General features: G+C 38.1%; 1 protein-coding gene across 5 annotated transcripts in view; it reads left to right on the top strand.

Moving 5' to 3' along the window:
• Positions 1 to 15,265, top strand: part of TASP1 (taspase 1) — a 283,764-nt gene that overhangs the window by 120,067 nt on the left and 148,432 nt on the right. The window lies entirely within an intron of this gene.

The following is a 15,265-nucleotide window of genomic DNA, read 5'->3' as shown; positions in this document are numbered from 1 at the left end:
ATAAGCACTGGGTGTTATATGTAACTAATGAATCATTGAACACTACAACAAAGACTTATGATGTACTATATTCTGGCTAATGGAATATAATAAAAAAATAAAAAAATCACATTACTACTAAAAAAATCATTATCATTTAGAAATTGCATGTGTGTGTGTGTGTGTGTGTGTGTTGGGGGCAGTTAATGGGCAGGATGGTTATCTAGATCCAGGTTTTCTGTGCTTGTGCCAGGTGTACTTGAAGCCTTTTCTCTCAATGTAGTGATATGAGTGGTTGACAAAGTGGTTCATCCCCTTTGCTGTGTTGTCTCTCAAGTTACAGTCCTAGGACTTTCTCCTTCATGTCATCAGGCTTTATCAGGAGAATAGATAATGGCTGCCTTTCCTTCCTTTCTTCAGTTTCTTGACACTTTGGCTTCTGTATGACTCTGCTAACAAACCACCCAATCCAACCCAGCCCTTTTTTCCTGCTTACTTTTGACTCTCAGATCTCTGATACAGGTGTCTCTCTCCTTTTTATTGTAGCATAGATCCTAAAACTCTCTTGGTTTGTCTTGTTCTTCTGACCTGCTCCATCCTGGCTCTCTTCACAGACTCTTCCCATTGCTACCAACCCCAGGGTTGGGCCTCTTGTGCCTTTTCTTAGTTTCACTTTATGTTTTCTCTTGGTGATTTGGTGTTATTACTGTTCTCACGATTTTAGCAGATATTTCTTATGGTATTTGCTTCCATGTCTGTCTCCTCTGGACTTTTCTCTGGAGAGCCACATGAATTTTTTCTGACTTTCTGTTTGACATATCCCTCTGGGTGTCATCTGTGGATATCAGATTCAGCAGGCTCAATGAAATACCTTATTCATTATTCCCACCCTTTGCCATGAGATTTCTCCTGTGTTCTCTCGCTCTTTTGTTGCCATCACTATCCTATTCTTTGCTCAGACTTGACCTCTTGGTACCCTTTTCATATTTGTTGCTTCTGTCCATTTCCTTGCATCAGTGGAAAAATAATTGTGGACCACTGGCCTATCAGGTGAAGTCCAAACAAATTAATGTTAAACTTTAACCATACTAATTGTAATTGGCAAAAAATTGATTTTCATTCTTTCAGTTTTGAAGAGATGAGCATAATATAACATGAGTTAGTTTTTTAAAAGATTTTATTTCTTTATTAATTGAGAGAGAGATTGTGTGTGTGAGCAAATGTGGAGGGGAGGAGCAGAGGGAGAGGGATAAGCAGACTCCATACTGAGCTTGGAGTCAGACACAAGGCTCGATCACATGACCCTGAGAACACAACCTGAGCCAGGACCAAGAGTCAGATGCTTAACTGACTGAGCCAGCCATTTGCCCCAATATGAGCTAATTTTTAGTTTAATATTGGTGGCACATGGAAATCTCTGTGCATGATATTTAGGAATTAGCTTTTGCACATAATTAAGTATGGTTTTATGTCTATAGACAGTTGTGGTATTTGAAAAAACTGAAGTCTAAAATAGATAATTCATTGTTTAATTTTTATTTTCCCAAAGTAGTATTAGTATCATATGTTGTATTGACTTTATTTTTGGTCAGTGTGTTACTCAGCAAGTTGGTTTGTCATCGTTAAGTGTTACTCTCATGTCTAGACATTTGGAAACCTGGATTCTCGTTTAAGCTAAAATCCTGAAAGCTACCTGTCACTTCAGAAAAGAAATTTGATCTCTTTGGGATTTTCCACCTCTCTCCTTTTAAAAATTGGTGATGTAGAAGCTGGAATAGGATCACATTTCATTGATTTGATTATGTTAAGAGTGCAGTGGGTGGGTAAAGCTAAAATTATAAAATTAAGGTCTTTTTCCCTTCCCTTTGCATATTACCTCCTTTGCACATCTTGCATCAACTGAAGATAATTTCACATGACTAAAGATAAATTCAGGTTTCTAGTTCATGACATCCAGTGCAGCTTTTAAACTTGGATTCCCAGTTTGTCATGTTATATTCTTCTTATGTTTAAGGACTAACCATCATCATCCCCCATACCCTGAGGATAATAGAGCAAATCTCCAGTTCCTTCCGTCCCTGGGACTTTGTATGATTGGTTCACCCTTGTTTCTCCTGGTGCTGTTGCTGTGAGGTTGACAACAGAAACACATGGCAGAGTTGGGTGACCAAGTCAGAAGAAAGGTGGTGCAAGGAATTTTGCAATTGTTTGGTCAAAATAAAAAAGACTGGTGCCTTAGGCTGTTGCAGAAAATTTAGAGACCTGGCCTACATTTTAGGTTTATAGTTCTTGGAAGGTAGTAATTGAAAGACGGAGGGAAGATAGTTATGGTTAGGGTAGGGCTCTCCCAAGGCCAGACAGGCAATTTGATCATTAGCCTCAGGGATAAACTCCAGCATCTTGTTCTCATCACTGGGTGGGGAGGAATGAGTGGGGAGTGGGAAAGAGAGTAGTGTGGCAGGAGCGGGCTGTGCAAACTCTGACTAATGTTCTGGCATCATGGAAATTTGTCTAGCTAGGAAGGCAGCAGAGTATATACCTGGGTTCTTGTGCAGACTCTTTAACTCACTGGCTGTGACCTTGGCAAGGGTTATTTGTAAAGCAAGAATATCTACCTTAATATCTGTGAGTACTGAATGAGTGAGTTGACATATGGAAGGCAGTTAGCATACTTCTTGGCTCAGAGTAGTCCTTCAGTAATTAATGGTGTGTCATTGAATCTAAGTCACCGTCTTTTATAAGCTACACCATTATTTTAAAAAAAATTGGTTGATTCATATTTTTTTATTGTGGTAAGAATACAACATAAAATCTTTTCTTAAATTTTTCACTGTAAAACACAGTATTTTTAACTTTAGATGCAAATCATACAACAGATCCCTTGAACTTTATTCATCTTGCATTACTGAAACTTTATGTTTTTTTGTTTGTTTGTTTGTTTGTTTGTTTGTTTTTTAGAGGGGGGGGGGCAGAGGGAGAAAGAGAATTTTCCAGCATGGAGTCTGATGTGGTGCTCAATCTCACAACCCTGAGATCATGACTTGAGCCAAACTCAAGAGTTGGACATTTAACTGACTGAGGCACCCAGGTGCCCTAAAATTTTATGAATTTTTAATATCAACTCCCCATTTCCCCCTTCTCCCAGCCCCTGGCAATCACCATTCTACTTTTTGCTTCTATGAGTTTGACTCTTTTAAGTTCCTCATGTAAGTGGAATTATGCAGTATCTGTCCTTCTGTGACTGGCTTACTTTACTTTGCATAGTATCTTTGAGGATTATCCATGTTGTATATGGAGGGATTTCCTCTTTTAAGGCTGAATAACATTCTGTTGTACATGTATACCACATTTTCTTTATCCATTTATCTGTTGGTTAGCATTTAGGTGATATCTACATCTCGGCTATTATGAATAATGATGCAGTGAACATGGAGGTACTGATATCTCATCAAGATCCTGATTTCAATTCTTTTGGATAGATACCCAAAAGTAGAGTTGTTGGATCATATAATAGTCCTATTTTTAATTTTTTGAGGAACCTGCATACTGTTGCTCATAGCAGCTGTACCATTTTACAATCCCATGAACAGTGTACAAGGCTGTGAATATCTTTACAGCTTCACCAGCCTTTTTATCTTTTATCCTTTCAATACTAGCCATTGTAATGGGTATGAGGTGATGTCTCGTTGTGATTGGAGAAATGTCTATTCAAGTCCTTTGCTGATGTATTAATCTTACTATTTGTTTTTTTTGCTATTGAGTTGTAGTTGTAGGAGTTTCTCATGTCTTTTGGATGTTAACCCCTTATCAGATATATGGTTTGTTAACATATTCTCCCATTCTTTTTTTAAAAAATTTATGTATTTGACAGAGAGAGAGAGAGAGAGAGAGATCACAACTAGGCAGAGAGGCAGGCAGAGAGAGAGGGGGAAGCAGGCTCCCTGCTGAGCTGAGAGCCCAATGTGGGACTCAATTCCAGGACTCTGAGATCATGACCTGGGCCGAAGGCAGAGGCTTAATCCACTGAGCCACCCAGGCGCCCTCATATTCTCCCATTCTATAGGCTGCTTTTTCATTTTTTTATTATTTCTTGTGCAGAAACTTTTTAGTTTGATATAGTCCTACTTACCTATTTTTGCTTTTGTTGCCTGTATATTTGGTATCTTATCCAGGACTAAAATATACCAATATGATACATATACTAAGGGGGAGAAAGACTGCCAATCATAGTAGGACATACTTTTTTCTCATCTCTCTTAACACTTGGTTGTTACTTTACAAGAAAATATAGAATTTGTAGTATTCCTCCAACAAGAAACATTTGCTGCATTGATAACAATGTCATGCACCATTGCTATTTCCATGCCTTCTTATGCTCATACTTACTTTTTGTTTCAATTCTGCAGTATACTGTAATATTTTTGAATACATGGTAAGTGACAACTCAGCTCACAATCTGTAGTTCCAGCATGGCGCACAACTCCACTGAAGGGTCAACAACAGGATCAGCTTACTTCCTTCTAGAGGCAGTGGTCACTATGTCACAGCTGCAGCCTAGAGAGCAGCCATGGGAGGATGCCATCAATTATAATGTGTTGACTGATTTCAGAACATTTTGAACGTGGAAAAAAATATACTTTAGAATTGATGAACTTTAATAAAAACTTTTCTTATTCTCAGTTGTGTGTGTATGTGTGTGTGTGTGAAAATAACTATTTAGGCTTTCTTAAGCAGTGGCATAGCTCTTGAGAAAAGGGGATCTGTGGGTATGCTTGTGTTTCCTGAGTGCTTGGCATAGGGCCTTGCACTTAGTGCTTACTAGACAAATTAAAATTAAGACAAATGATGATTATTATAATCATCAATGTTGCCAAGAGACTGGAACTTAATTATTCCAATTACTAAAAAGAAAGGATAATTATGTAATGTGATAGAGATGCTAGCTATTGCTACAGTGGCAATCATATTACAATATATGAATGTATCAAATTAACATGTTGTAAACCTTAAATTACATAGTGTTATATGTCAAATATTTTTCACTAAATGAAAGATGCATATGTGAGTCTTCCCTCTTCTGGAAGGATGGATGTCATTTCAAAAAAGATTATTCATCATGGAATTTCTTTAAATAGTACTTTAAGATTTGATTCAATTTGCCAAAGTCAGAATCACACATAATTTTTCAGTAACATGTCAGATGCATAATGTCAGATGCATCTGTGGTCTTTCTCTGGCTATGGAAAGGAAGAACAGATTGAGGATTAGAAGATCAGAAGGAGGAAAAAAGAAGGAGATTAAGTTTATGCTCTGCTTGACCTTAGCATTGGTATGCCGTTCCTCGTCTGTGCAGTATATTTTTTCCTTAAAGAGAAACAGTGAGTTTAGGGGTTAGATGGCAGCTGAGTGGAGTTCAGAAGACACAGGCTTCAATCCTCCTTCCTTAAAGTGTTTTAGCATGAAGAAAGCTCTGTTACTTGGTTTCTGGTATGTGCCCCAGTGATTTCTGATTTTGTAGGTTCTTTGATTTTCTAGGGTTTGGCTCTGGGTAGTTCTAGAACCCTGAGGGTGGTGATGATATGGCAGTGTCTTGCCAGGAGTAGGTTCAAAGGCTGGGGTGATAAAAAATGCAAAAAATGAGTCCGGGCTTTGCCTAAATATTTGTGAGTCAGTGATTCTGAGCTGGCACTTTTCCTCTGGGGCTGGGAATTAATGTTACCCTTTCTTGGTTCTTCAGCCTAACAAGCAGCAGTCCTTCCTCTGCCCTTCTGTGGGAGATTGTCTATTAAGTCTGTGCTGCAAAACTCCTCCCCAGGGACCTTTGTCAGAGGTTTAAAGCAGCCTTCCTCACAAGAGTAGAGTTACATAATGCAGGAGCCAGTGGCTGACCATTGCTGAGACATCCACATGTACTATACGGTCATCATTCTCTGGGGGCCCAGAAGGGGTGGGGAGGCAGGTAGGAATCCATGCTTTTGCCTCCTCTTTAAGACTAGTCATGATTTCTCTTTAGTATTCTTTTTATGTCATAAGCATTCTTTGTGGCTTAGCCTCCTGATTAATGTCCTGTTTTACTCAGGACTCTGTGTTTAGGTCACCTTGGAGTTCAGCCTCTCTTCTCTTACCTGTTTTTGATCAGCCTTTCAAGGTGAAACATCAAGGAGTTGTCTCTACCTAAATTTCAGTATTTTTTCTCAGTTCTCTCCTCTCCTCTATTTTTTACATCAGTCAGGCCTTCCCTCTACTACCATCACCTCACCAATCTGTTCTTGTCCAGATAAACAATCACATCCAAAATCCAGTGGTCATCTTTTAATCCCATAAGCAGCACTTAACACAGTTATTTGAATGGCTTACTCCCCTTGGAAATACTGTACCAACAAGAGTTGGTGGTCTAACCTGTCAAATCATGTCATACTTCTTCTTTGAACTGTCTAGTCACTAACCTTCTAACTCCGAGGAAAAGCCAAAGTCCTTACGAAGGGCCTCTGAAGCCTTATATATGGTGTTGCCCACTTTCTTCTCAGACTTCAACTTTTGGTTTTCTTTCTTTGCTCATTCAGTTCTAGCTACATTGGCTGCTTTACTGTACTTTAAATATGCCATGCATACTACCCCCTTAGGACCTTTACACAAGTTCCTTCCTTTCCTGTTATCTTTCTGCCCTCAGTAGCTGAAGCTGCTGCTTCCCCTTTTATAAACTCTTTATTCAGATGGTTTACCTTCTTACTGAGATCTTTCCTCACCACTCTATTTAAACATGTAAATTTTCTCAGCCAACATTATCCTTCCATGTTTTATTTTTTTCTCATAGTGTATATCATTATCTAATTTTTAAAAAGATTTTATTTATTTATTTGACAGAGATTACATGAAGGCAGAGAGGCAGGCAGAGAGAGGGAGTAGCAGGCTCCCCACGGAGCAGAGAGCCCAATGTGGGGCTCGATCCCAGAACCCTGAGATCATGACCTGAGCGGAAGGCAGAGGCTTAACCCATTGAGCCACTCAGGTGCCCCATCATTATCTAATTTTATATGTCACCTATTTATTTTATCTTTATTTTCAACCCTGCTTTACTCCAAAACTCCATGAAGACTGGGATTTTCATCAATTTTCTTCACGGATATGTGGATGGTGCTTATCTGAAGCCCCCGATGATGTTTGTTGAATGAATTGAATATAAACAAATAAATACAATGACGTAGTGTCTTAGCTTGTGCTACTGTAACAAAATACCATAGACTGTGTGGTTTAAACAATAGGCATTTATTTCTCACAGCTCTAGAGGCTGGGAAGTCCAAGATCATGGTGCCAGCAGATTCGCTTCCTGGTGAGGGTACTCTTTTTGGCTTGCAACTGCCTTTTTGCTACACCCTCATATGGTAGAGGGAGGGAAAGAGGGAGAGAGGGAAGGAGAGAGAGATGGAGGGCTCTTGTGCCGTCCTCTTGACTTCATCTAACCCTAATTACCTCTCCCCAAAAACCATCACACAGAAGATAAGGGCTCCAACATATGAATTTGTTGGGGGTAGGGTGGGGCACAAAGCATTAGTCCATAACAGGTGAAGTGTGCTGGGTCAAGCACAGATGATTCAGGGCTGAGAGGAGGGTAAGGGAAGTGTTGAGAGTGGTTATTCTGGTGAGAATGGAAGATGCTTAAGTAGAGGGGTGAGTGCAAGGTGTGTGGAATTTAATTTAGAGTCTCTAGATGGCCTTGACTTAGTATTTAAATTTTTTTTTGTATGAAGTGGGGATCTTTTTGATTAGGGACCCACTCATACATTTGGAAGATAAATCTTTCATCTGTGAGGTTGTTCTGGAATGATTAACAGTGATTTAGACAGTGGGAGGCAAAACTGGTCAATAAGTTAAATACATTGCTGTTCTACTGAGTTGGAATCCAGACTCTTCAGCCTGCTCTGCTTCCTTTATCTGCCTTATTAGGCAGTGCTACTGTTGCATAATTTATTTCACTTAAGAAGAATCTTCAGGGGCTCAGGGTAATGCACAGATACTTAAGCTGAAATAATTTGGTTTGTAAGATGTAGGGTTGGGAATCATGCCATGGGAAATCTTTTTTTGTGAATTGTAACTTCTAGATGTGAGCATAGATAAAACCTTAACATTTGTAAACATCATCATCTTAAAAGCACTTGACTCCTTGGATTGTTTCATTGGCGGGGATGGGGGAAAGAAATATTGTTCCTTTATAGATAACAGAGTATTTAAACTACCAGCACATTTCTAAGAACTAAAGTAGTTATCTGGGTTGGGAATTCTGAGACTGTTGCTTATTCTGATTATGTCACTTCATATCTGATGAACTATTAATATATTATTTCCTGCTTTTTACATAAGTCACTGATGGTTCAAAATAAAGTGGAATTCTCAATTATGCTAGATCATTTCCTGGGAAACCAGTTTAGTATGACAGCTTTGGTTATCATGAATCTTAGAGGTTTAAAATGAGTGGATTTTTTCCTAGTTGTGAAAACACATGCTTATTGAAAAAAATTTAGAAAATGAAACTGATAATTTTGCCATCCTGTTGTAGGCAGTATTAATATTTTTGGTAGATTTCTGGTAGATAAAACAAAAATGGCAAAACTGTTCAGCTTGTGTTATGGTTTGTTTATTTAATATTGTATAATAAACAATGTGTCATTAAATATTCTTTGAAACATAATATTAAGGAATATGAAGGATATCTTTTCATGCATGCATGAGTGCAGGCATTTTGCTCTTATGTAAGATGACTTGTAATTGCTCTTTTGTTATAAAACGGTACCTATTTTAGAGGCTCTTATCCTGTGCTATAGTCTGGGAATGGTGAAAGAGAAGTCATGATGTTCTGTGTCCTATAAGGGCATGGAATCTATGGCCATACTTGATTGTGTAGGAAAGTTTCCTATTGCCTGTACAGAAATATGGTGATATATTGGATATACTAAAGGTTTGCTAGTGCTGGATGGGGTTCTGCTGCATCCATTCACCTAAGGAGTTTGCACTACAGTTCCCCCCCAGAGGGTCACTGGCAGGCACCTTGGTGCACCTGATGCCTTGACTGTTCAGCTGCCATTAGTACATCCTTCTTCTCTCAAATCCCAACCGAACCAGTTGCCTTTAAGTTTAGCATATAGTCACTGAAATGTTTCCAGCACCCTAGAAGAGCTCAGAACATCATGAAGAATAGAAATCTTTCTTTGAACAAGATTATTTAGAGTTGGGTTATAGTGGATCACGTGAACTCCAAGATGTTCTTTTGATGTTCGTACTTTCTCAAATCTCTTTTCTTCCTCCTTCCTTTTCTTACTTTCTCTTTCTTTCTTTCTCTTTCTTTCTTTCTTTCTTTCTTTCTCTCTTTCTTTCTTTCTTTCTTTCATCTTTCTCTCTCTCTCTTTCCCTCCCTCCCTCCTTCCCTCCCTTCTTCCTTCCTTCCCTCCTTCCTTCTTGCCAGATACTTATTTTGCATTGCTTTGTTGTTGTTTTGTGAAAGAACAGACTTCTAATTTTAAAACAGAAGGTGAAGAAATGGTAGAAACAGAAGCATAAGATCAAGTGATGGGTTAAAATGCCAGTGCTGTGATCCTTAATGTAATTCTCCCTTTGATTGTTTTCACTTGAAAGAATGCCTTTTCTTTCCTATTGTCGACTACTACCTGCTGTCAGTTGGAGAGGGTGTAAGTGGAGCAACTTGTCAAAGGCTTTCTAAGCTCCCTTCATATGGTTCACAGAAACAGAGCTGGATTTTCATTTCTTCTTTCATTCAACAGGAGTCTCTTTCATGTTTGAAAATTGAAAACGCGTGTTTTTCAGTGTGGAGCGAGGATGTGTGTGCCCTCTGGCACACCTGTTTCTAATTTCCTGACTTGAAAGCATAACCCATCAAAAGGAGCAGAAAAACAATTTCTTTCTGACACGCTGCTTCGTGCTCCTTACTGGACTGAAGGCCTTCGTAGCTTTGCCATCTTATTTCCCTCTGTAGAAGGCTCCTGTTAGAGGCAGAGTTCACTCAATACAGGCAGTGCCTTTTATCGCACAGATCCATTTTTGGTATTATTTTGTTGTGGTGGTGGTGGTTCTTTTCAGCTCAGGAAATTTACTTGAAATAAGATTTATTTAAAAAACACAAAAAGGTCTTTAAAAATCTCGAATATTAAACATAGCTGGGCAGTGTATGTTGGAACGATATGTAGCTGATCAGCGAACTGATTGGCTAGGAATAGGGTTTGGTTGAGCATACGACTGTTTAAATTCCAGAGCGCTGTTTAACATAAATCAAATATTTCCAACGCATTATTCAGATTTGTGTGTACTTTAAAGTCTTGCCAGCTTGAATGACTGTGAGGCACAGTATGTTGACTTTGAGTTTTGTAAATTGATAATTTGTTGCTATGCAAGTTGTACATGGTGTAACTCATCACTTTCTGAAGGTGCATAGTATGTCTGATGTTGGCAAGCTCTTATGAAAAAATGATGCCCAGAGAATTCAAGGCTTTAGCTTTCAGATGCTTGAAGTATGGGTCTTTGGTTCGTTGTAAGGTTTATCCTGGACATTTTCAGTGTAAGGTACTTGGTTCTTTAGACATCAACCTTGGCTTAGACTTTCTATTTCTGAGAGTTGTTTGGGATAATAATCTTAATGCTCTATCTTCAGAAATAGTCTATCAGGCTATTTTTAAAAAACACCTACTCTCTTCACACTTTAGCATGTATGAATCACCTGTTAAATGGCATAGTATGACCCAGTGGGTCTGGGAGGGCCTGATATTCTGCGTTTTTCACAAGTTCCCAGCTGATGCCAGGGCTGCTAGTCCACAGGTCATACTTGAAGTAGTAAGGCAACATTTCGAGGGGCAGGGTAGTGCTGTCTCCCAGCTGTGCCTTGCCTATAACTCTCGTCCCATACAATTTACCAGTCTCTTCCCACATTGTGTTTGGTGGATCAAAAGCTAAAGAGATCTGGTGTATATCCTACACCCTAGGTATCCCTGAGAATGTTAACAGTGGAACAAGTTAACTCACAGGCCAGGGTATCAATGGATAAGGGGCCACTGAGATAGGATCAGTGTGCTGGCAGAAACATTATTTATGTGTCCAGATTCTTCTGGGATGCGCCTAGCCCTAGCTGAGGTTCTTGTTGCAAACAGAGGTAACTGCTAACTCTAATAAAAGGTGCTCATAGGGGAGTCAGAAAGACATAATGCTGAATCAAATGTGTTCTATTTTTCCATGGTGACTGGTTAATTTGGGCAAAAAGATTTACTGGCAAATCATATAGAAAAAGTAGAGATAATGTAAAATGTAGAAACAGCTTGCATTTTTATTAACTTGTTATTGAATACATGTCATGGTTCTCAATAGTGAATCACAGTATGATTGAGTCCACAGTACAACACACTGTGACCAAAGGATACCTTATATTTTTATTTTCAGAATGTTTTGTTCATATCATGAAAAAGCATAATTATTTGTGTGTTGTATTTGTCTTTTGGCTTTGATAAAAAAGATTTTAATAACCACTGGCTTGACGAAAGCATGAAGAGACATGTTAAAAAAGCTGAGTTAGATATTAAAGAATTAGAAACTTCATTAAAATTATACAGTGGTATTTTAAGTCTACATATACCCACATTGAATGTAAGAGCACGTTACATGCTGGAGGCAGTTTGGGGTGCAGGATATCGTGGGTTTGGGAATCAGACTTGGGTTTGAATTTAAAGGAGGGAGCAGGTTAGAAGGGTGTGTCCACCATTGCCAGGATCAGAACATCTTTTTATGGAAGAGAGACAAACAGATACGCTAATTATCATTGAGATTATCACTTTGTAATATTGCATCATCTGTTAGTTGGGACTCAGTGTTATATGTATTATCATGCTGAGGAATTCTGTTTACTCCCTTTTTTTCTCTCTCTTCTAGCCTTACATGACAATGTTTTCCTGGTTCTTTATAATACCTTGGTAAATTGTGTGTTGTCATCTGTCATATTAGTCTTTATTTGCTAATGTTGGTGATGGAATGATAATCTGCTTGAATTCTGCTATGATGTGATGGTGTGTTCTCAGAAATATGAGAGTATTTTCCTCGTGTAGCTGAGATATGTAGTAAAATTCATGTCAGAGGACAATTAATATTTAAAATTTACTGAGCATTTGTTTCATTTGAGTCCTTCATTATCCTTAAAATTTAGATTTGCCTCCTTTACCTGTTAAGCTTTCATACTTATGCCAAAGTAAATTTAGTGGAATATAGAAGTATAATCTTCTCACTTGAAATATTTTTCTTGTGTTTGTCATATACATCTTCACTTTTCCAATTTGTCTTATCTCCTTTGACTTTGCTTCACATCTTAGCAGCAGTTCCTTTTTGCAGCTTTTCACATCAGAATTATTTGTATCTGGGCACAGCCTTGGGTTTGTGGTATAGTTCTGGGCTTTCCTCACAGCAACTTTTGCATATTAAATCCTACTCATGTCTTCAAGTTCATGAGTATTTCTTAGCAACTCACTGTGCAAATTGCACAGGTAAGTTTTATTATGATCTACAAAATAAACTCTTGCTATAAAGTCCTACTGTCATCATTTACTTCATTTCTTTATAGCTGTCATTGCAACATAAACAAGTTAGCACAATCTCTTGAGAAAGGTGTACATGTTTCTCTTTCTGCTTCTGTTTAGAATCACTTCCCAGAAATCTGGTTCATCTTTCAGGATTGAGCTCAAATGTGTTTCTTCTCTTTTCTGCAGCCTCCCTCCTTCTCTCTCTTTCTCCTTCCTTCACTCATCCCTGCGGATTTATTCCCTCCATGGGTCACTGGGGCCATGAGATAGCATTCATGTGACTTATATGGTTGTTCCTCATTACAAAGCCTGAGCCCTCCTTGAGGTGACTCTATGATATCATTGATATTCAATAAATTATCTGTTGAATTGAATTCAGTAACCCTTTGCCTATTTGAAGCACTGTCATATAGTCTGATTGCCAAAATGACTTAGTTGTTGCACATTAGTAAACCACAGCCAGTGCTCCTGCCTATTCAAGAGCTTTATGTGTTCATGGTAGAGGCTCTGTTCTTTTGAAGAGAAGGGTGGTTTAATTTTAGTTTAGTCTTGATAAAATCTTTTACAGTTTTCCTGCCTTTCCATTACTGAAGTAATTAGTGTGCTTTGGGCTATAAGTGGCAAAAAAAATCATAATTTGAACTTGTTTCAGCAGAAAGAAATGATATGATTTCACATACGAGGAAGTTCAGAGGTAGGAGGACTCCAGGGTTGGTTGGTTCAGGAGCTCCCCTGATGATATCAAGGACCTAGTTCTCCTCTGCCATTGTCATTGTTGACTTCTTCCTTAGGCTGATGGCAGAAGGGCTACTGCCTTGCCAGGAAAACTGATCACACAAAAATCTCTAGAAGGAAAGAAAACACATCTTTTTTTGATAGTTCTTTTCCAGGAATGAGGAACAGTTCCTTCAGAAGCTTCCTAGCAGACCTCTCCTCACATTCTGGTGATTGGCTAATGTTGGGTCACATGCCCATTTCTGAACTAATCATTGACAAAGGGAAATTACCCATAAACCTATCATGGGCACAGAATATGCCTATAGGGCATGTTTGTGACTGTGGGTTGGGGGGAGTAGAAAGCAGAGTAAAATCAGAATTCTGTTGGGAGAAGGAAATAGGTATATAGGTAACCACCAGTATCCTACTAAACTAGGCACTTGCCATCATTTTGTGATGAGTAGTAAGGAGGGTAATAATAGATATCATTTGTTGAACAATTGCTGTGGGCAGGTGCTATGCTAAATACTTTTTACCTAGTGATTCTCATTTTTAAATGAGAAATCAAGTTCAGAAAGATCAAACAGTACCTGAGTACCTAGAAAGTCTAAAGACTCTTCCCTTAATGACTAGAGAAATATGAAAAAGAAGAGGGACTGAGTTGGAATTTATTAAGCTATTATTCTACTTAAAATGTTATAGGTTAGGTATTTAAGGAGTTAAAAAATATATAGTTGTCATTTATATCTGTCCTTACCAAAGCCTTGCCTTTTGCCATTATTTTTGGCTAACACAGAGCTGGCTGTGGAAAATGGATGTTTTTGTTTTGAAAAATCAAATGCAGTAGATTAAAAAAAACACACCACCACAAAGTTTGTTTATATCTTCATTTCACTCAAATTGAATAGATGAAATAGGATCTGGCCTTTTTCATATTGTTTATGTTCTGCTTTGCTTCTTGGTTCTGGGGCAGAATTCCTGGTTCTTTTTGAATTTGTTTTCCTCTCAAGTATCATTTGCAAGATTATTGTGTAAATTAATAAAGAGAAAGTATTTCTGTTTAGTGAGCATTGTAATTGTCCTAATATGACATAATACAAAGCTATTTTATTAGCATTATAAAATACCTTTTAAACATGTGTTCCCTTAACCTCAGTCTATTTTTTTTTTAAGTCTAGAGGGTGATTTACATAAGTAACCACAGTAATATTTAAAATGAAGGTGATTTACATTGTAACCACTTTAATATTTAAAATGAAGGTTCATTTAAGGGTCTCACTCCTTTTCATCTCTTAATATAAGGGCAAAGTTAGATGTTTGATCTGTATTTCATTTATGTGTTATTAAAGGGCCTTTGTAAATAAAGTATATGAAATAAAAATGACTAAAGTTGTTTTTGTTCAGTGAAACTGTTATATAATTGGCATTATTGTATGTGTGCAAGTGTGTGTGCACACCTGTACATGCCCACATGGACAGGGATTACACATACGACTGAGGAGTGATGTTATATCCACTGATGGATAGCTTCTGACTTTTGTTTTAGCCATTATACTAAAATACATTAGGTGCTTAATTAGGTGAAGTTACTCAGTCTAAATCAGCCATCTGTAACTATTGGTTATCTATTGCTGTTTAATGAATCACCCCCAATCTTTGTGGTTTAGAAGAACAGCCCTTTTCTTATGGTTGTGTGTGTTGGCTGGTTCTTAAATGAACAGGTCTTTTGCCAGTACGCTTGGGGATTCTCACATGGCTGCATTCAGGTTGTGGCTTAACTAAATATCCATGACAGCTTTCTTACATGGTTGGTATATTGGTGGGGACAACCAGAAGGTTGGACTCAGCTGGTGTGCTGGAATGCCTTTTTAAAATTTTTTTTATTTTTTTAATGTTCATTTAGCCACTCTGTAGTACATTATTAGTTTTTGATGCAGTGTTCAATGACTCATAAGTTATGTGTAACATCCAAGGCTCATCACAACACGTGCCATGCTAGAATGCTT

Source organism: Neovison vison, chromosome 8, assembly GCF_020171115.1.
Source record: "Neovison vison isolate M4711 chromosome 8, ASM_NN_V1, whole genome shotgun sequence".
Classification (NCBI taxonomy): domain Eukaryota; kingdom Metazoa; phylum Chordata; class Mammalia; order Carnivora; family Mustelidae; genus Neogale; species Neogale vison.
Note: the sequence above shows the minus strand (reverse complement) of the source record. Positions and strands in the feature narration are given on the sequence as shown.